Source organism: Salmo salar, chromosome 11 (assembly GCF_965601325.2).
Source record: "Salmo salar chromosome 11, fSalSal1, whole genome shotgun sequence".
Taxonomy (NCBI): Eukaryota; Metazoa; Chordata; class Actinopteri; order Salmoniformes; family Salmonidae; genus Salmo; species Salmo salar.
In genome coordinates this window covers 43,446,400-43,468,145 of record NC_138301.1, presented here as the reverse complement: position 1 = coordinate 43,468,145, position 21,746 = coordinate 43,446,400, and the positions used below count along the sequence as shown (strand labels likewise).

Below are 21,746 nucleotides of genomic sequence, written 5' to 3'. Positions count from 1 at the left end.
TCATACCATGTGTTCCTTCGTAGCTGCGATTGAAGACATGATTGTTGATCTGACTGATGGAGTTTGAACTGGTGCCGTAGAAGAGCAGTCTCTCGTTGTTGTAGTGATCTGACTGATGGAGTTTGAACTGGTGCCGTAGAAGAGCAGTCTCTCGTTGTTGTAGTGATCTGACTGATGGAGTTTGAACTGGTGCCGTAGAAGCGCAGTCTCTCGTTGTTGTAGTGATCTGACTGATGGAGTTTGAACTGGTGCCGTAGAAGAGCAGTCTCTCGTTGTTGTAGTGATCTGACTGATGGAGTTTGAACTGATGCCCTGGAAGAGCAGTCTCTTGTTGTTGTAGTGATCTGACTGATGGAGTTTGAACTGGTGCCGTAGAAGAGCAGTCTCTTGTTGTTGTAGTGATCTGACTGATGGAGTTTGAACTCGTGCCGTAGAAGCGCAGTCTCTTGATGTTGTAGTGATCGGACTGATGGAGTTTGAACTGGTGCCATGGAAGAGCAGTCTCTCGTTGTTGTAGTGATTGTTCTTCTCCTCCATCTGTTTCTTCTGTATCTGATAGTTCTTCCACAGTGTCTCGTTCTGGACTTGTTCAATCTACCAATATGAGAAAAAGTACAACAAAAAGTTTGAACGTTATATATTTTTACTGAAGTGCCACAAGGGATTTTATGGACAGTAAGGAAATAACAACTGACATCTTTAACTGGTTTAGACAAAATTGCCAGCTAGGGAGTTGAGCTAGGTAGTGAAATTCAAGCAACAATTTACATAACCTCTTGCTTTTAACTCCAATATTCTCCAGTAACAACATGATCTTAAGTTTCCATTAACCTTTTTATTTATTTATTTTTATTTCACCTTTATTTAACCAGGTAGGCAAGTTGAGAACAAGTTCTCATTTACAATTGCGACCTGGCCAAGATAAAGCAAAGCAGTTCGACAACATACAAAAACACAGAGTTACACATGGAGTAAAACAACATACAATCAATGATACAGTAGACAAAAATGAGACTATATACAATGTGAGCAAATGATGTGAGATAAGGGAGGTTAAAGTCAAAAAAGGCCATGGTGGCAAATTAAATAAAGTATAGCAAGTAAAACACTGGAATGGTAGAATTATAATTTGAAGAAAGTTCAGAGATAAAATATAAATAATATGGTGCAAAGGAGCAAAATAAATAAAATAAATAAATACAGTAGGGGAAGAGGTAGTAGTTTGGGCTAAATTATAGATGGGCTATGTACAGGTGCAGTGATCTGTGAGCTGCTCTGACAGCTGGTGCACAAAGCTAGTGAGGGAGATAAGTGTTTCCAGTTTCAGAGATTTTTGTAGTTCGTTCCAGTCATTGGCAGCAGAGAACTGGAAGGAGAGACGACCAAAGGAGGAGTTGGCTTTAGGGGTGACCAGAGAGATATACCTGCTGGAGCGCGTGCTACAGGTGGGTGCTGCTATGGTGACCAGTGAGCGGAGATAAGGGGGGACTTTACCTAGCAGGGTCTTGTAGATGACCTGGAGCCAATGTGTTTGGCGACGATTATGAAGCGAAGGCCAGCCAACGAGAGCGTACAGGTCGCAGTGGTGGGTAGTATATGGGGCTTTGGTGACAAAACGGATGGCACTGTGATAGACTGCATCCAGCTTGTTGAGTAGGGTATTGGAGGCTATTTTGTAAATGACATCGCCGAAGTCGAGGATTGGTAGGATGGTCAGTTTTACGAGGGTATGTTTGGCAGCATGAGTGAAGGATGCTTTGTTGCGAAATAGGAAGCCAATTCGAGATTTCACTTTGCATTGGAGATGATTGATGTGAGTCTGGAAGGAGAGTTTACAGTCTAACCAGACACCTAGGTATTTGTAGTTGTCCACAAATTCTAAGTTAGAACCGTCCAGAGAAGTGATGCTGGACAGGCGGGCAGGTGCAGGCAGCGATCGGTTGAAGAGCATGCATTTAGTTTTACTTGTGTTTAGGAGCAGTTGGAGACCACAGAAGGAGAGTTGAATGGCATTGAAGCTCGTCTGGAGGGTTGTTAACACAGTGTCCAAAGAAGGGCCAGAAGTGTACAGAATGGTGTCGTCTGCGTAGAGGTGGATCAGAGATTCACCAGCAGCAAGAGCGACATCATTTATGTATACAGAGAAAAGAGTTGGCCCAAGAATTGAACCCTGTGGTACCCCCATAGAGACTGCCAGAGGTCCAGACAGTAGGCCCTCCGATTTGACACACTGAACTCTGTCAGAGAAGTAGTTGGTGAACCAGGCGACGCAATCGTTTGAGAAACCAAGGCTACTGAGTCTGCCGATGAGGATGTGGTGATTAACAGAGTCAAAAGCTTTGGCCAGGTCAATGAATACGGCAGCACAGTATTGTTTCTTATCGATGGCGGTTACGATGTCGTTTAGGACCTTGAGCGTGGCTGAGGTGCACCCATGACCAGCTCTGAAACCAGATTGCATAGCGGAGAGGGTGCGGTGGGATTCGAAATGGTCGGTAATCTGTTTGTTGACTTGGCTTTCGAAGACCTTAGAAAGGCAGGGTAGGATGGATATAGGTCTGTAGCAATTTGGGTCAAGAGTGTCACCTCCTTTGAAGAGGGGGATGACAGCAGCTGCTTTCCAATCTATGGGAATCTCAGACGACACGAAAGAGAGGTTGAACAGGCTAGTAATAGGGGTTGCAATAATTTCGGCAGATAATTTTAGAAAGAAAGGGTCCAGATTGTCAAGCCCAGCTGATTTGTAGGGGTCCAGATTTTGCAGCTCTTTCAGAACATCAGCTGAATGGATTTGGGAGAAGGAGAAATGGGGGAGGCTTGGGCGAGTAGCTGTGGGGGGTGCAGTGCTGTTGAATGCAGTAGGGGTAGTTAGGTGGAAAGCATGGCCAGCCGTAGAAAAATGCTTATTGAAATTCTCAATTATAGTGGGCTTATCGGTGGTGACAGAGTTTCCTATCCTCAGTGCAGTGGGCAGTTGGGAGGAGGTGTTCTTATTCTCCATGGACTTTACAATGTCCCAGAACTTTTTAGAGTTGGAGTTGCACGAAGCAAATTTCTGTTTGAAAAAGCTAGCCTTGGCGTTTCTAACTGCCTGTGTGTATTGGTTTCTAACTTCCCTAAAAAGTTGCATATCGCGGGGGCAGTTCGATGCTAATGCAGAACGCCACAGGATTTTTTTGTGTTGGTTAAGGGCAGTCAGGTCTGGGGAGAACCAAGGGCTATATCTGTTCCTGGTTCTAAATTTCTTGAAAAGGGCATGCTTATTTAAGATGGAGAGGAAGGCATTTAAAAAAAATAACCAGGCATCCTCTACTGACGGGATGAGGTCAATATCCTTCCAGGATACCAGGGCCAGGTCGAATAGAAAGGCTTGCTCGTTGAAATGTTTCAGGGAGCGTTTGACAGTGATGAGTGGAGGTCGTTTGACCGCTGACCCATTACGGGTGCAGGCAGTGATCGCTGAGATCTTGGTTGAAAACAGCAGAGGTGTATTTAGAGGGCACGTTGGTTAGGATGATATCTATGAGGGTGCCAGTGTTTGCGGCTTTGGGGTTGTACCTGGTGGGTTCATTAATAATTTGTGTGAGATTGAGGGCATCAAGCTTGGATTGTAGGATGGCTGGGGTGTTAAGCATGTCCCAGTTTAGGTCACCTAGTAGCACGAGCTCTGAAGATAGATGGGGGGCAATCAGTTCACATATGGTGTCCAGAGCACAACTAGGGGCCGAGGGGGGTCTATAGCAGGCGGCAACGGTGAGAGACTTGTTTTTGGAGAGGTGGATTTTTAAAAGTAGAAGTTCAAATTGTTTGGGTACAGACCTGGATAGCAGAACTCTGCAGGCTATCTCTGCAGTAGATTGCAACACCGCCCCCTTTGGTCGTTCTATCTTGTCTGAAAACGTTGTAGTTAGGGATGAAGATTTCAGAGTTTTTGGTGGACTTCCTAAGCCAAGATTCAGACACAGCTAGGACATCCGGGTTGGCAGAGTGTGCTAAAGCAGTGAATAAAACAAACTTAGGGAGGAGGCTTCTAATGTTAACATGCATGAAACCAAGGTTATTACGGTTACAGAAGTCATCAAAAGAGAGCGCCTGGGGAGTAGGAGTGGAGCCAGGCACTGCAGGGCCTGGATTCACCTCTACATCCCCAGAGGAGCAGAGAAGAATAAGTATGAGGGTACGGCTAAAAGCTATAAGAATTGGTCGTCTGTGACATCCAGAATAGAGAGAAAAAGGAGCAGGTTTCTGGGGGCGATAAAATAGCTTCAAGGTATAATGTACAGACAAAGGTATGGTGGGATGTGAGTACAGAGGAGGTAAACCTAGGCATTTAGTGATTATGAGAGAGATATTGTCTCTAGAAACATCATTGAAACCAGAAGATGTCATAGCATGTGTGGGTGGAGGAACTGAGAGGTTGGATAAGGTATAATGAGCAGGGCTAGAGGCTCTACAGTGAAATAAGCCAATAAACACTAACCAGAACAGCAATGGAGAAGGCATATTGACATTAAGGAGAGGCATGCTTAGCCGAGTGATCAAAGGGTCCAGTGAGATTCAGACAGCTAGCCGGGCCATAGGTAGCAAGCTGGTGGAAGATGGGAGGGAGGTCTGTTTTTAGCCTCTGGGAGAGATGATTTGAAAGCCATTTTCTAACATAATGTGTCAGCCCCTAAAGATTACTTTCACTTTTAACAACAACTTTTTAAAGACTTACTTTTAAACAAACAACCTCCACTTGTTTTCAACCAAATGTTGAGAAGCACTTGGTCACAGCTTTTATGCCTTTTGGTTTATGCAGTGGTTTATTATCTCGCTATCTCTTAACAATCTCATTCCCAGTGTATGTCAGATGGACTTGGTCGCTGGAGAGCTATAACACTCCCTGAGTTAAACTTTATCAAGGGTGGAGTGTACAGAAACGTGCATAGATAGGCAGTCATTGCATGTGTGTTTCCTTGTACTATGCTTGTTGGGAACAGAAGTCTTGTGGGGACCAGAAGTCCTCACAAGGACAGTAAAACAAGGAAAATTCTGGTGACATTTTGCTGGTCCCCACAAGGAAAAAGGCTATTTTAGACTTAGGGGTTTGGTTGAGGGTAGGTTGACGGGGTTAGAGATTTGGAGTTAAGGTTAGTGATATGGCTACATGTAGGATTTGGGAAAATAGGATTTTGAATGAAAATCAATTGTTTGGTCCTCACAAGGATAGTAAAACAAACACCTGTGTGTGTGTGTGTGTGTGTGTGTGTGTGTGTGTGTGTGTGTGTGTGTGTGTGTGTGTGTGTGTGTGTGTGTGTGTGTGTGTGTGTGTGTGGCTCCACTTAACTTCTCTTTAAGGATGTAACCACTTTCCACCACATGAGGGTGCACATTCACTGCCTCTTGGCAAATGTAGACAGAATCAGGAGTGTACTGTATACACATTCTGTAACATATCATATAAACATATTATATCATGCAAATACTATTATATACAGTAATATAAAAGTATTGCAGTATGAATGAGTCACACACACACAACAGAAGTTTAAAGTGTGCATTAAAATATTGGACTTTGTGTAAATTCCTCTGTCTGTATTCTGTCTCTATATTGTCTGTCACTAGCAGCACCATTTCACATTCTGACTGAGTCAATGTACTTGGCGAATAAAAAGTATTCTGATTCTGATTGGCTATTGACAATGATCATAATACGCCCTCATGTGGTGACAGGTTTGAACTTCAGGTTAACACCAGTTAGTTGTTACGTGTGTGTGCGCACGCCCTTTTGTCCTTGTGTAAATGTGTGTGTTCAGACAAGAGGAATCCCATAAGCTAAGCCTCTGTCGCCACAGCTGGCTCCTATGTCCCTTTCCACAGACATGAGAGGGACCAGGAGGGAATTTTCCCGGGGGCTTAAGACAAAACACACAGCAAGCTATAGACACAGGGACCACATGCCCTGACCTCCACCCCTCATGTATCGCTGTGTGTGTGCTCTCTGAGAGCCCTCTAGTCCAACAGTTGCTGGCTTCATGTCATGTTGTCCGGCAAAATACTGCGCTACATTTTTCTCCCAGGCTTCCCAGTGCTTTGTTGTACTGGGTTGGAAGAGGGTGGCAGGCAGGCAGCGAGAGAGAGAGGCAGCTGATATCTGTGTTACTCCCCGGGTTTAGCCGAGTGTTTGAAGGTGTTCCGCATGTGGAATGTTGAGACTGGTGGGGGGATGTATGTTGGTGGGGCCACGCGAAGGGGTGAACGTGAGGGAAAGGCAATAGAGAGAGGGGGGATGGAGGAGTGGGAAGGCCAGGCAGAGAATGAGAGAGGGAGGGAGAGAAAGAGGAGAGCGAGAAAGAGAGAAAGGAGGGTTTGATCTTTTGATGCAGTGAAGACGGGAAGTTATGACTAAATTTCATGCCAGGAAGACATGAAGCTGACTTCTTACAGCAAAACACCAACAGAAAGACATAAAGCTGACTTCTTACAGCAAAACACCAACAGAAAGACATAAAGCTGACTTCTTACAGCAAAACACCAACAGAAAGACATGAAGCTGACTTCTTACAGCAAAACACCAACAGAAAGACATAAAGCTGACTTCTTACAGCAAAACACCAACAGAAAGACATGAAGCTGACTTCTTACAGCAAAACACCAACAGAAAGACATGAAGCTGACTTCTTACAGCAAAACACCAACAGAAAGACATAAAGCTGACTTCTTACAGCAAAACACCAACAGAAAGACATGAAGCTGACTTCTTACAGCAAAACACCAACATTAAGACATAAAGCTGACTTCTTACAGCAAAACACCAACAGAAAGACATGAAGCTGACTTCTTACAGCAAAACACCAACAGAAAGACATAAAGCTGACTTCTTACAGCAAAACACCAACAGAAAGACATGAAGCTGACTTCTTACAGCAAAACACCAACAGAAAGACATAAAGCTGACTTCTTACAAGCTGTAATTGAGCTTGGAATGTACTACTGAGCCAAATCTCTTCCATGCTACTACTCCGTGCTCAGAGAGAGATTGGGAGAGAGATATAGGGAATGAGATGGGATACTCCAAATGCCCAGACTTGTTACACAAAATGATCATATGGCACACCATACTTGGAAGTAAGTTGTTTACATACCAAATGCCTTGAAACACACACAGAAGAGGGATGAGGAAAATACGAGATTGAGAAAAAGAGATAAGCAGGGGAAGAGAGAGAGAGAGATTGTATTGCTGTCATGACTCATGTCACACAGGTGAAACCACTTCCTCTATAATTGATCCTGGGAATCTGCCCAAAATATCTTTATTATTGACTCATGTATTAAGAACCAGCTCTGTATCTGTGTCTGGCCTGCATTATGTCCACTCCAGTGTAAATTACACCTCTGTATCTGTATCTGGCCTGCATTATGTCCACTCCAGTGTAAATTACACCTCTGTATCTGTGTCTGGCCTGCATTATGTCCACTCCAGTGTAAATTACACCTCTGTATCTGTGTCTGGCCTGCATTATGTCCACTCCAGTGTAAATTACACATCTGTATCTGTGTCTGTCCTGCATTATGTCCACTCCAGTGTAAATTACACCTCTGTATCTGGCCTGCATTATGTCCACTCCAGTGTAAATTACACCTCTGTATCTGTGTCTGGCCTGCATTACGTCCACTCCAGTGTAAATTACACCTCTGTATCTGTATCTGGCCTGCATTGTGTCCACTCCAGTGTAAATTACACCTCTGTATCTGGCCTGCATTATGTCCATTCCAGTGTAAATTACTCCTCTGTATCTGTATCTGGCCTGCATTGTGTCCATTCCAGTGTAAATCACACCTCTGTATCTGTATCTGGCCTGCATTGTGTCCACTCCAGTGTAAATCACACCTCTGTATCTGTATCTGGCCTGCTTTGTGTCCACTCCAGTGTAAATTACACCTCTGTATCTGTATCTGGCCTGCATTGTGTCCACTCCAGTGTAAATTACACCTCTGTATCTGTGTCTGGCCTGCATTGTGTCCACTCCAGTGTAAATTACAAATCTGTATCTGGCCTGCATTATGTCCAATCCAGTGTAAATTACACCTCTGTATCTGGCCTGCATTATGTTCACTCCAGTGTAAATTACACCTCTGTATCTGTATCTGGCCTGCATTGTGTCCATTCCAATGTAAATTACTGGGCACTGATGAGCGATGAGAGTTTAAGCCATTAAGCCTTTCCATAAAATGACAAATCCTGAGTGAACGCAGATCTCATCAGATTGAGGAGGAACCCACAAGCATGCTGGGAAAGGAGCCTCAGTGCAGGCCGGTCTTCACTATACTTCACTGACTCCAATAGGAGCTAGAGAAAATACCTGGAAAACAGGTTGAAGACAACAATGTCCAGCAACAGCTCCTGTTTAAAAACAGCTCCTGGTCTACACAATGCTGATTAAAAACAGCTCCTGGTCTACACAATGCTGATTAAAAACAGCTCCTGGTCTACACAATGCTGATTAAAAACAGCTCCTGGTCTACACAATGCTGATTAAAAACAGCTCCTGGTCTACACAATGCTGATTAAAAACAGCTCCTGGTCTACACAATGCTGATTAAAAACAGCTCCTGGTCTACACAACGCTGATTAAAAACAGCTCCTGGTCTACACAACGCTGATTAAAAACAGCTCCTGGTCTACACAACGCTGATTAAAAACAGCTCCTGGTCTACACAACGCTGATTAAAAACAGCTCCTGGTCTACACAACGCTGATTAACCTCTATGGGCTAGGCGGGACGAATTCGTCCCACCTACGTAACAGCCACTTGAAGCCTGTGGCGCGATTTTCAAAACCTTAAAAATCCTATTACTTCAATTTCTCAAACATATGACTATTTTACAGCTATTTAAAGACAAGACTCTCGTTAATCTAACCACACTGTCCGATTTCATAAAGGCTTTACAACGAAAGCAAAACATTAGATTATGTCAGCAGAGTACCAAGCCAGAAATAATCAGACACCCATTTTTCAAGCTAGCATATAATGTCACAAAAACCCAGAAGACAGCTAAATGCAGCACTCACCTTTGATGATCTTCATCAGATGACAACCCTAGGACATTATGTTATACAATACATGCATGTTTTGTTCAATCAAGTTCATATTTATATCAAAAACCAGCTTTTTACATTAGCATGTGACGTTCAGAACTAGCATACCCCCCGCAAACTTCTGGGGAATTCGCTAACATTTTACTAAATTACTCACGATAAACGTTCACAAAAAGCATAACAATTATTTTAAGAATTATAGATACAGAACTCCTCTATGCACTCGATATGTCCGATTTTAAAATAGCTTTTTGGTGAAAGCACATTTTGCAATATTCTAAGTACATAGCCCAGGCATCACGGGCTAGCTATTTAGACACCCGGCAAGTTTAGCACTCACCAATATCAGCTTTACTATTATAAAAGTTTGATTACCTTTTGTTGTCTTCGTCAGAATGCACTCCCAGGACTGCTACTTCAATAACAAATGTTGGTTTGGTCCAAAATAATCCATCGTTATATCCGAATAGCAGCGTTTTGTTCGTGCGTCCCAGACACTATCTGAAATGGTAAATCAGGGTCGCACGCATGGCGCAATTCGTGACAAAAAAAATCTAAATATTCCATTACTGTACTTCGAAGCATGTCAACCGCTGTTTAAAATCCATTTTTATGCCATTTTTCTCGTAGAAAAGCGATAATATTCCGACCGGGAATGTCCATTTAGCTAAACTGAGGAAAGTAAACAAAGCTTTCGGTCGACGCGGGCACGAGCCTGAGTCTCACAGTACTGTAACCAGCCACTACCCAAAGGCGCTACTTTTTTTCAGCCAGAGCCTGCAAAGCCACGATTCAGCTTTTTGCCGCCTTCTGAGACCCTATGGCAGCCGTAGGAAGTGTCACGGGACAGCTAAGATCCTCACTCTTCAATAAACAGAGACAAGAAGAACGACACCTTGTCAGACAGGCCACTTCCTGCCTGAAACCTTGTCAGGTTTTTGCCTGCCAAATGAGTTCTGTTATACTCACAGACACCATTCAAACAGTTTTAGAAACTTTAGGGTGTTTTCTATCCATGTGTAATAAGTATATGCTTATTCTAGTTACTGGGTAGGAGTGGTAACCAGATTAAATCGGGTACGTTTTTTATCCAGCCGTGTCAATACTGCCCCCTATCCTAAACAGGTTAAAAACAGCTCCTGGTCTACACAACGCTGATTAAAAACAGCTCCTGGTCTACACAACGCTGATTAAAAACAGCTCCTGGTCTACACAACGCTGATTTAAAACAGCTCCTGGTCTACACAACGCTGATTAAAAACAGCTCCTGGTCTACACAACGCTGATTAAAAACAGCTCCTGGTCTACACAACGCTGATTAAAAACAGCTCCTGGTCTACACGAACGCTGATTAAAAACAGCTCCTGGTCTACACGAACGCTGATTAAAAACAGCTCCTGGTCTACACGAACGCTGATTAAAAACAGCTCCTGGTCTACACGAACGCTGATTAAAAACAGCTCCTGGTCTACACAACGCTGATTAAAAACAGCTCCTGGTCTACACAACGCTGATTAAAAACAGCTCCTGGTCTACACAACGCTGATTAAAAACAGCTCCTGGTCTACACAACGCTGATTAAAAACAGCTCCTGGTCTACACGAACGCTGATTAAAAACAGCTCCTGGTCTACACGAACGCTGATTAAAAACAGCTCCTGGTCTACACGAACGCTGATTAAAAACAGCTCCTGGTCTACACGAACGCTGATTAAAAACAGCTCCTGGTCTACACAACGCTGATTAAAAACAGCTCCTGGTCTACACAACGCTGATTAAAAACAGCTCCTGGTCTACACAACGCTGATTAAAAACAGCTCCTGGTCTACACAACGCTGATTAAAAACAGCTCCTGGTCTACACAATGTTGATTCAAGTAGCTATCAGAGTTTAGAACACCACACCCCTGGAACTGCAATATGCTTTTACATTAAGACCTCTGTCTGTCTGTCTGTCTGTCTGTCTGTCTGTCTGTCTGTCTGTCTGCGTACATGTTATAAGTTTCCATCCCTTTGTTGATATGAGATGATTCAAGTTAATTAATGGATATAATTATGTCTGTCTGTGTGCCTGTGTCTCTCTTTTCTGAGGCAGTGGGTCACAGCTGACACTGTAAACTCATTGACCACCCATAAATCACATTCCTGCCCCCCTACCGTGAGTTATGAATGAGGTCCTGAGTGGTCCCCCCCCCTGAATATACATCCCACTAGCAGGCAGGCCCCAGTGATTAATCATACTTTGGTTCCTCTCCCCAGCTGGATCTTTTTCCCCTCTCTGTTGACATGGCTTCCACTGGCACCACTTCCCACCTAGACTCCCAACTGAGCCCCTAGACAGCCTACTAATGTCAGCCGGGCCAGACAGGAATGCTCCTCTGTTTTCCTTGACCTCTTTTTTCCCCTTCTTCGACAAGTCATTAACAGTGAGGTGACGCCCTCCTCGTGTGTGAGAATGTTTTTTTCGTTGTGTCGTGGCATGGTCCGGGTTGAGCAAGAATTGGGATTTGAGGGGTTGGAGAACTCAGAGTCTGGAGGGATGATCGATGATGAAGATCAGAATTGATGTGTGGCTGTTGTTGATGATTTGTGGAGACACCTGTCACGGGTGTCGTAGGGATTGGACCAAAACGCAGCAGGAACGCGTAGACTCATCTTCTTATTTTATTAAAGAAGGAAAAACAAAAGAAACATGTATACAAAAACAACAAACGACACTAAACAGTCCCGTCAGGTGCACGAACACAAAACAGGAAATAACTACCCACAAATCCCATAGAAAAACACCCCTCTTAAATAGGACCTTCAATTAGAAGCAACGAGGAGCAGCTGCTTCCTATTGAAGGTCAACCCAATAAACACCACAAAGAAATAGAAATACTAGAACTAACATAGAAATAGACTAACATAGAACATAGCCCAACAAACCCCGAAACACTCTAAACAAACACCCCCTGCCACGCTCTGACCAAACTACAATAACAAACAACCTCTTTTACTGGTCAGGACGTGACAACACCATCTATATTTAATGCTCTTCTCACCTCTGTAACACTTTATTTGTCAATTAAAATATATTCTCAGTCAACTTTCCTGGAGAATTAAAATATCTTCTCAGTCAACTTTCCTGGTAAATTAAAATATCTTCTCAGTCAACTTTCCTGGTAAATTAAATTGTCTTCTCAGTCAACTTTCCTGGTGAATTAAAATATCTTCTCAGTGAACTGTCCTGGTGAATTAAAATATCTTCTCAGTGAACATTCCTGGTGAATTAAAATATCTTCTAAGTGAACTGTCCTGGTAAATTAAAATATCTTCTCAGTGAACATTCCTGGTGAATTAAGGGTTAAATAAATCAAATGGAGCGATAAAGAGCATGTGTTTTTAGAGGTGTTCTAGATTTTGAGACTGTTTTTAAGTGTTTTGAGGCTGTTTTAAAGTGTTTTGGTGCTGAGTTGATCTTATCATTTAATCTAAGTCAAATATTGTTTGAGAGGGCAGGGACATAATTCAAACCTTTGAGGTATAGAGAGAGAGAGAGAGAGAGAGAGGTACAGAGAGAGAAAGGTAGAGAGAGGGAGAGGTAGAGAGATATTCTGTGTGTGAGAGAGAGAGAAAGAGACAGAGAGGTAGAGAGAGGTAGAGAGAGGTAGAGAGAGGTACAGAGAGGTACAGAGAGAGAGAGAGGTACAGAGAGAGAGGTACAGAGAGAGGTACAGAGAGAGGTACAGAGAGAGAGAGAGAGAGAGAGAGAGAGAGAGAGAGAGAGAGAGAGAGAGAGAGAGAGAGAGAGAGAACATACTTTTCCCTAATATATTTTACTTAACCCTCCAAAGTCCATGGAATACCAGTGGGTCAACATATTGCACAGGCTCAATCAAATTCATTTTCACTCTTTAACCATAGAACAGTGTTACTGTATATGGGCCATTATTTTTACATTGCCCATTTTGGCTATCATTATATATGAAATAATGAGATGAAATAGATTGGAATCTGTGGAAAGTTACTTTTAGAAGCGTAGCATTGAAAGCAGTGGGGTGCGAGCAGGCCCCTCAGGCTGAGTAGTGCTAGTTGTTACGCTCGCAGCTTGTGGCTAAGCTTGCTCCACAGCCAAGGGGAATGTCTGGGTACAGTGGCAAAACCATTTATTTACAGACACTTCCAGAGTTGAGGTCTAACACCCACAGCTAAAGTGCAACCCTCTTAGGTTGTGTGTGTGTGTGTGTGTGTGTGTGTGTGTGTGTGTGTGTGTGTGTGTGTGTGTGTGTGTGTGTGTGTGTGTGTGTGTGTGTGTGTGTGTGTGTGTGTGTGTGTGTGTGTGTGTGTGTGTGTGTGTGGAGAGAGAGAGACATTTCTACATTTTAAATGAACCTACAAAAAGACTTCACTTCAGTCTGTAGAGTTCCTATTATAGTCTGTTTTAAATAGAGAGAAATCTCCCTTCTTCACTGTGAGGTCATATCTAACAGCATTGTAGAGTTCCTATTATAGTCTGTTTTAAATAGAGAGAAATCTCCCTTCTTCACTGTGAGGTCATATCTAACAGCCTTGTAGAGTTCCTATTATAGTCTGATTTAAATAGAGAGAAATCTCCCTTCTTCACTGTGAGGTCATATCTAACAGCCTTGTAGAGTTCCTATTATAGTCTGTTTTAAATAGAGATAAAGCTTCCTTCTTCACTGTGAGGTCATATCTAACAGCCTTGTAGAGTTCCTATTATAGTCTGTTTTAAATAGAGATAAAGCTTCCTTCTTCACTGTGAGGTCATATCTAACAGCCTTGTAGAGTTCCTATTATAGTCTGTTTTAAATAGAGAGAAATCTCCCTTCTTCACTGTGAGGTCATATCTAACAGCCTTGTAGAGTTCCTATTATAGTCTGTTTTAAATAGAGATAAAGCTTCCTTCTTCACTGTGAGGTCATATCTAACAGCCTTCTAGAGTTCCTATTATAGTCTGTTTTAAATAGAGATAAAGCTTCCTTCTGCACTGTGAGGTCATATCTAACAGCCTTGTAGAGTTCCTATTATAGTCTGTTTTAAATAGAGATAAAGCTTCCTTCTTCACTGTGAGGTCATACAGTATCTAACAGCCATTGCGCTGTGTGTCGTGTCTCCAGGACGGGCTGGTGGTTCTGCTAGATATGTGGCCAGCTCTCCATCCTCCTGGAGCACCACATCCACACCTCACCGCCAGCCTGCAGACCAAGTCTACACCGCAAACGGCACCCTATTCCCTATATTCTACACTACCTCTGACCAGGACCCATCACACAGACATACAAGCTGAGGAAAAAAATTGAAATGTTTTTTTTTTCCATGAGGGAAAATTAGCAATCCAATATTGAGTTTTCCAAGTAGCCCATTTGATCATAAAGACACAGACGCACAAAGTAGAGTAGATTGACAGTCTGAGTTGAGGAGGCCGATACCTGGCTATCTGTTCCCCGGCTTCCTCAGTCTGTTGAGGAGGCTGATAGCTGGCTATCTGTTCCCCTGCTTCCTCAGTCTGAGTTGAGGAGGCCGATACCTGGCTATCTGTTCCCCGGCTTCCTCAGTCTGAGTTGAGGAGGCTGATAGCTGGCTATCTGTTCCCCTGCTTCCTCAGTCTGAGTTGAGGAGGCTGATAGCTGGCTATCTGTTCCCCTGCTTCCTCAGTCTGAGCTGAGGCTGATAGCTGGCTATCTGTTCTCCTGCTTCCACAGTCTGAGTTGAGGAGGCCGCTAGCTGGCTATCTGTTCCCCTGCTTCCTCAGTCTTCCTCCACTCCTTCTCTGTCTGTCATAAGATGTGTCAGCAAAAACTCACTTAGCCTACAATGAACCGTCAGGCCTCCATTTCAAATCAAATCAAAATCAAATCAAATGTATTTATATAGCCCTTCGTACATCAGCTGATATCTCAAAGTGCTGTACAGAAACCCAGCCTAAAACCCCAAACAGAAAGCAATGCATGTGAAAGAAGCACGGTGGCTAGGAAAAACTCCCTAGGAAAAACTCCCTAGAAAGGCCAAAAACCTAGGAAGAAACCTAGAGAGGAACCAGGCTATGAGGGATGGCCAGTCCTCTTCTGGCTGTGCCGGGTGGATATTATAACAGAACATGGTCAAGATGTTAAAATGTTCATAAATGATCAGCATGGTCAAATAATAATAATCATAGTAGTTGTCGAGGGTGCAACAAGCACGTCCGGTGAACAGGTCAGGGTTCCATAGCCGCAGGGAGAACAGTTGAAACTGGAGCAGCAGCATGGCCAGGTGGACTGGGGACAGCAAGTAGTCATCATGCCAGGTAGTCCTGAGGCATGGTCCTAGGGCTCAGGTCCTCCAAGAAAAAGAAAGAAAGAGAGAAAGAGAGAATTAGAGAGAGCATATTTAAATTCACACAGGACACCGGATAAGACAAGAGAAATACTCCAGATGTAACAGACTGACCCTAGCCCCCCAACACATAAACTACTGCAGCATAAATACTGGAGGCTGAGACAGGAGGGATCAGAAGACACTGTGGCCCCATCCGATGATACCCCCGGACAGGGCCAAACAGGCAGGATATAACCCCACCCACTTTGCCAAATCACAGCCCCCACAACCCATGTAAATTCTGGGTAGGAATGTTGTGAGTCTCTGCCTCGAGGTGGTGTTGGTACTGAGCGATGGTGGTATAGCGGTGAGCGTAGCTGCCTTCCAAGCAATCAACCTGGGTTTGTTTCCTGGCCATAGAAGGTTCATTTACATCAGGTGTTCCCAAACTGGGGTAATGCCTTCGGAGGTACGCCAAATACAAAATGTGATTCATATTAAAAAATATATACAGTTGAAGTCGGAAGTTTACATACACTTAGGTTGGAGTCATTAAAACTTGTTTTTCAACCACTCCACAAATTTCTTGTTAACAAACTATAGTTTTGGCAAGTCGGTTAGGACATCTACTTTGTGCATGACACAAGTACATTTTCCAACAATTGTTTACAGATAGATTATTTCACTTATAATTCACTGTATCACAATTCCAGTGGGTCAGAAGTTTACATACACTAAGTTGACTGTGCCTTTAAACAGCTTGGAAAATTCCAGAAAATTATGTCATGGCTGTAGAAGCTTCTGATAGGCAAATTGACATCATTTGAGTTAATTGGAGGTGTACCTGTGGATGTATTTCAAGGCCTACCTTCAAACTCAGTGCCTCTTTGCTAGACATCATGGGAAAATCAAATTAAATCAGCCATCCTTGGGAGCAATTTCCAAACGCCTGAAGGCACCACGTTCATCTTTACAAACAATAGTACGCAAGTATAAACACCATGGGACCACGCATCCGTCATACTGCTCAGGAAGGAGACACGTTCTGTCCCCTAGAGATGAACATACTTTGGTGCGAAAAGTGATACTCAATCTCAGAACAACAGCAAAGGACCTTGTGAAGATGCTGGAGGAAACAGGTACAAAAGTATCTATATCCACAGTGAAACGAGTCCTATATCGACATAACCTGAAAGGCCGCTCAGCAAGGAAGAAGCCACTGCTCCAAAACCACCATAAAAAAAGCCAGACTACGGTTGCAACTGCACATGGGGACAAAGATCGTACTTTTTGGAGAAATGCCCTCTGGTCTGATGAAACAAAAATAGAAATGTTTGGCCATAATGACCATCGTTATGTTTGGAGGAAAAAGGGGGATGCTTGCAAGCCGAAGAACACCATCCCAACCGTGAAGCACGCGGGTGGCAGCATCATGTTGTGGGGGTGCTTTGCTACATGAGGGACTGGTGCACTTCACAAAATAATAGCATCCTGAGGAAGGAAAATTAAGTGGATACATTGAAGCAACATCTCAAGACATCAGACAGGAAGTTAATGCTTGGTCGCAAATGGGTCTTCCAAATGGACAATGACCCCAAGCATACTTCCAAAGTTGTGGCAAAATGGCTTAAGGACACCAAAGTCAAGGTATTGGAGTGGCCATCACAAAGCCCTGACCTCAATCCCGTCTAAAATTTGTGGGCAGAACTGAAAAAGCGTGTGCGAGCAAGGAGGCATACAAACCTGACTCAGGTACACCAGCTCTGTCAGGAGGAATGGGCCAAAATTCACCCAACTTATTGTGGGAAGCTTGTGGAAGGCTAGCCGAAACGCTTGACCCAAGTTAAACAATTGAAAAGGAAATGCTACCAAATACTAATTGAGTGTATGTAAACTTCTGAGCCACTGGGAATGTGATGAAAAAAATACAAGCTGAAATAAATAATTCTCTCTACTATTATTCGACATTTCACATTCTTAAAATAAAGTGGTGATCCTAACTGGCCTAAAACCGGGAATTTTTACTAGGATTAAATGTCAGGAATTGTGAAGAACTGAGTTTAAATGTATTTGGCTGAGGTGTATGTAAACTTCTGACTTCAACTGTATTTTCAACTGTATTTTTTCTTCACATTTTCAAATAGTCCATTTATATTTTCCAAAGGGGCTATACATTTGGGTGAGTTTTTTTTCTTGCCTGAGTGGCCTCGTTTCACTGACAGAAATAAAATTAAACAATCTAGTGTACTGCGAAATAACAACACAATGTCAAATACAGGTAGCCTATTAAAATAATTAACATCGAATCAAATTAACCGTTTCTCTCTCGCGGAAATTCCACTCACGGTCCGTATGTAGCCAAACGTAGCTGCTGCTCATGTTGGTATCTGTACAGATGGCGCAAAAGCCATGACAGGGAGACATAGTGGAGTGGTAACGCACGTGTAAGAAGTTGCTCCCGATGCCACTTAGGTACTCTGCAGCATCCACCGAGAGGCTCTTGCTGCCAAGGGAATGCCTGACAGCTTGAAAGACGTTTTGGACACTACAGTGAAAATGGTTAACTTTGTTAAAGCAAGGCCTCTTAACACTTGTGTATTTTCTGCACTATGCAATGATACTGGCAGTGACCATGTAACGCTTTTACAACATACAGAAGTGCACTGGTTATCAAGGGGCAAAGTATTGACACTTTTTTTTTAACTGAGAGATGAACTTAAAGTTTTCTTTATTGACCATAAATTTCACTTGTCTGGCCGCTTGCATGATGACGAGTTCCTCACACGACTGGCCTATCTGGGTGATGTTTTTTCTCACCTGAATGATCTGAATTTAGGATTACAGGGACTCGCCACAAGTATATTCAATGTGCGGGACAAAATTGAGGCTATGATTAATAAGTTGGAGCTCTTTTCTGTCAGCATTAACAAGGACAACACACTGGTTTTTCCATCTTTGTATGATTATTTGTGTGCAAATAAACTCAAGCTTATGGACAATGTCAAATGTGACATAGCGAAGCACCTGAGTGAGTTGGGTGCGCAATTACGCAGGTACTTCCCTGAAACGGATGACACAAACAACTGGATTCGTTATCCCTTTCATGCCCTGCCTACAGTCCACTTACCAATATCTGAACAAGAGAGCCTCGTCAAAATTACCACAAGCGGTTCTGTGAAAATTGAATTTAATCAGAAGCCAATGACAGATTTCTGGATTGGGCTGCACTCAGAGTATCCTGCCTTGGCAAATCGTGCTGTTAAGACACTGATGCCCTTTGCAACCACGTACCTATGTGAGAGTGGATTCTCGGCTCTCACTAGCATGAAAACAAAATACAGGCACAGACTGTGTGTGGGAAATGATTTAAGACTGAGACTTTCCAATACAACCCAACATTGCAGAGTTATGTGCATCCTTTCAAGCACACCCTTCTCATTAACCTGTGGTGAGTTATTCACAATTTTCGATGAACACATAAGGTTTTATATGTAAGATGGTTAAATGAAGAGCAAAATTATTGATTATTATTATATTATTATTCGTGCCCTGGTCCTATAAGAGCTCTTTGTCACTTCCCACCAGCCGGATTGTGACAAAAACTCACACTCGTTCTTATGTTTAATAAATGTATCCTATAGTGTGTGTGTGGCATGCTTACAATGATGGCAAAACAACATTTGAGAGTGTGCTGACCCTGGTGCTAGAGGGGGTACGAGCTGGAGTGCGCTGACCCTGGTGCTAGAGGGGGTACACAGCTGGAGGTTGAATGTCTGAGGACTATAAAAAGTTTGGGAAACATTGATTTACATGATATCCCTGATGTGAGATTGCTGCAAGTTAAATATGAACAACTGTTTAACACTTTATAGAATGTTGTGCTTAAACCTGTAAAGTAACAATATAACTACACTTAAAAACATTGCCTTAACCTTTTATTAAAAACACTAAGATTAAATCAGATCAAGCATTAACCGGCGATAGCCAACACCACATAGCTGATGTTTTGGCAGGTGGAACAGTCAAATCGGTGAGCAGCTGCTCTTGTGATCATTGTCATGAAGCCACACCCATCCCACTCGTGTTAAAAGTTGTGAACAAGAAAGTGTAGGCTATATAGAAATTCAGAAGCTCAAATTGAAAATTATTAAACAAATGAATGAGGATTTGTATCAGCCTAACCGAGGTATAGATTACATCTCACATTCCGGTGTTTCGAACTTGTAAACACGGCTGCATGAGTTTTATCTTAATGCGACTCTGTGCAGCCAATGGCAATTTCCGCTTTAGGTATAATGCCAGGATACACTTGTGGATTTGACAGCTCTAATGCAGTTCCACCTCCGGCACCGCCTCAACAACCGCTGTGCTGATGTCGGCTAAAGCAGATCGGATTGAATCAAGCCTGAAGTTCTGTGCTAACAGTGCCCCCAGCTGGTTGTACATGTAAACTGCATGATCCCGTGTTCTCTAAGTCTGAGACATGTTGGTTCTACATCTTTTTTTTACATGAAAGTTCCACAATGTTGTGCCTTGCTGGACGCAGCTGTGGCCTCAGCTCACATCAGATGGGTAGCAGCAATATTCTTAACAGCAATCAAGTTGTTTCAGATTAGTGGTCAGAGACGGAAGACAACAAGGCAAGAAGAATATTTAACTTTACTGTTCTTCTGCTAAACCCTTACAATTATTTCACATTGTATACAGATTCAAATGTTTATCATCTATAATTATAAATATGTAATTTTGTAGGCACTTGTATCCAAAGCGACTTACAGTCATGAGCGCACACATTTTACATATGGGTGGTCCCGGGAATCAAACAAACTACCCACATTTTGCAAGCACCATGTCCGACCAACTGAGCTAAAAGGAAGGACAACAGTTTTGTGTTTTGTTCCTCCATCTCAGTGGAGTGTTTTGTTCCTCCATCTCAGTGTGGAGTGTTTTGTTCCTCCATCTCAGTGGAGTGTTTTGTTCCTCCATCTCAGAGTGGAGTGTTTTGTTCCTCCATCTCAGTGTGGAGTGTTTTGTTCCTCCATCTCAGTGTGAAGTGTTTTGTTCCTCCATCTCAGTGTGGAGTGTTTTGTTCCTCCATCTCAGTGGAGTGTTTTGTTCCTCCATCTCAGTGTGGAGTGTTTTGTTCCTCCATCTCAGTGTGGAGTGTTTTGTTCCTCCATCTCAGTGGAATGTTTTGTTCCTCCATCTCAGTGGAGTGTTTTGTTCCTCCATCTCAGAGTGGAGTGTTTTGTTCCTCCATCTCAGTGTGGAGTGTTTTGTTCCTCCATCTCAGTGGAGTGTTTTGTTCCTCCATCTCAGTGTGGAGTGTTTTGTTCCTCCATCTCAGTGTGGAGTGTTTTGTTCCTCCATCTCAGTGTGGAGTGTTTTGTTCCTCCATCTCAGTGTGGAGTGTTTTGTTCCTCCATCTCAGTGGAGTGTTTTGTTCCTCCATCTCAGTGTGGAGTGTTTTGTTCCTCCATCTCAGTGTGGAGTGTTTTGTTCCTCCATCTCAGTGTGGAGTGATTTGTTCCTCCATCTCAGTGTGGAGTGTTTTGTTCCTCCATCTCAGTGTGGAGTGATTTGTTCCTCCATCTCAGTGTGGAGTGTTTTTTTCCTCCATCTCAATGGAGTGTTTTGTTCTTCCATCTCAGTGGAGTGTTTTGTTCCTCCATCTCAGTGTGGAGTGTTTTGTTCCTCCATCTCAGTGTGGAGTGTTTTGTTCCTCCATCTCAGTGTGGAGTGTTTTGTTCCTCAATCTCAGTGGAGTGTTTTGTTCCTACATATCAGTGTGGAGTGGACTCAATACATAAGCAGGTATCACCATGAAAGTCCAATATCCAAGCGAGAGCGAGAGAGTTATTCTTGAAATACTTGACACAAACCTACAATTCCCCTGTTGAATTCCTGATTCTCCGCTTGCGTTGGTGGTATAGTGGTGAGCATAGCTGCCTTCCAAGCAGTTGACCCGGGTTCGATTCCCAGCCAACGCAGATGATTTTAGTTTTCACTGATCGGTGATGGAGATTTTACACATTAAAATTCAAAACCCAGCGACGCGGTCTGCATTCAAACAGCACTATTGAATGGGTTGTTGTTAAAACCTGTAGGAGTTGAGTGGGAATTGAAACTCTGCAAGATACATCACTGTGAAGAGAATGACATTCATATCCATACTGATGCATTTCTGTGTAGTACAGATCAGGGACCCATGATGGAATTCTGTTACCGGATATAAATCCACTTCACCTACCATAGTTAAATAAACAAGGTGTCATGTCATAGCTGACACCCCATTCTTTCTGCAGTCATAGTTGAATCTTAATTAGGAGCAGACACTTTTTGGAAAGTGTGGTCACATAAAAAACT

At 43.1% G+C, this 21,746-nt stretch overlaps 1 non-coding gene across 1 annotated transcript; it reads left to right on the top strand.

The window, feature by feature from the left end:
* Nucleotides 1-21,298: 21,298 nt before the first annotated feature.
* On the top strand, nt 21,299-21,370 carry trnag-ucc (transfer RNA glycine (anticodon UCC)). The gene has a single exon. It is a non-coding gene; the product is annotated as a tRNA-Gly (tRNA).
* The last annotated feature ends 376 nt before the right edge of the window (nt 21,371-21,746 follow it).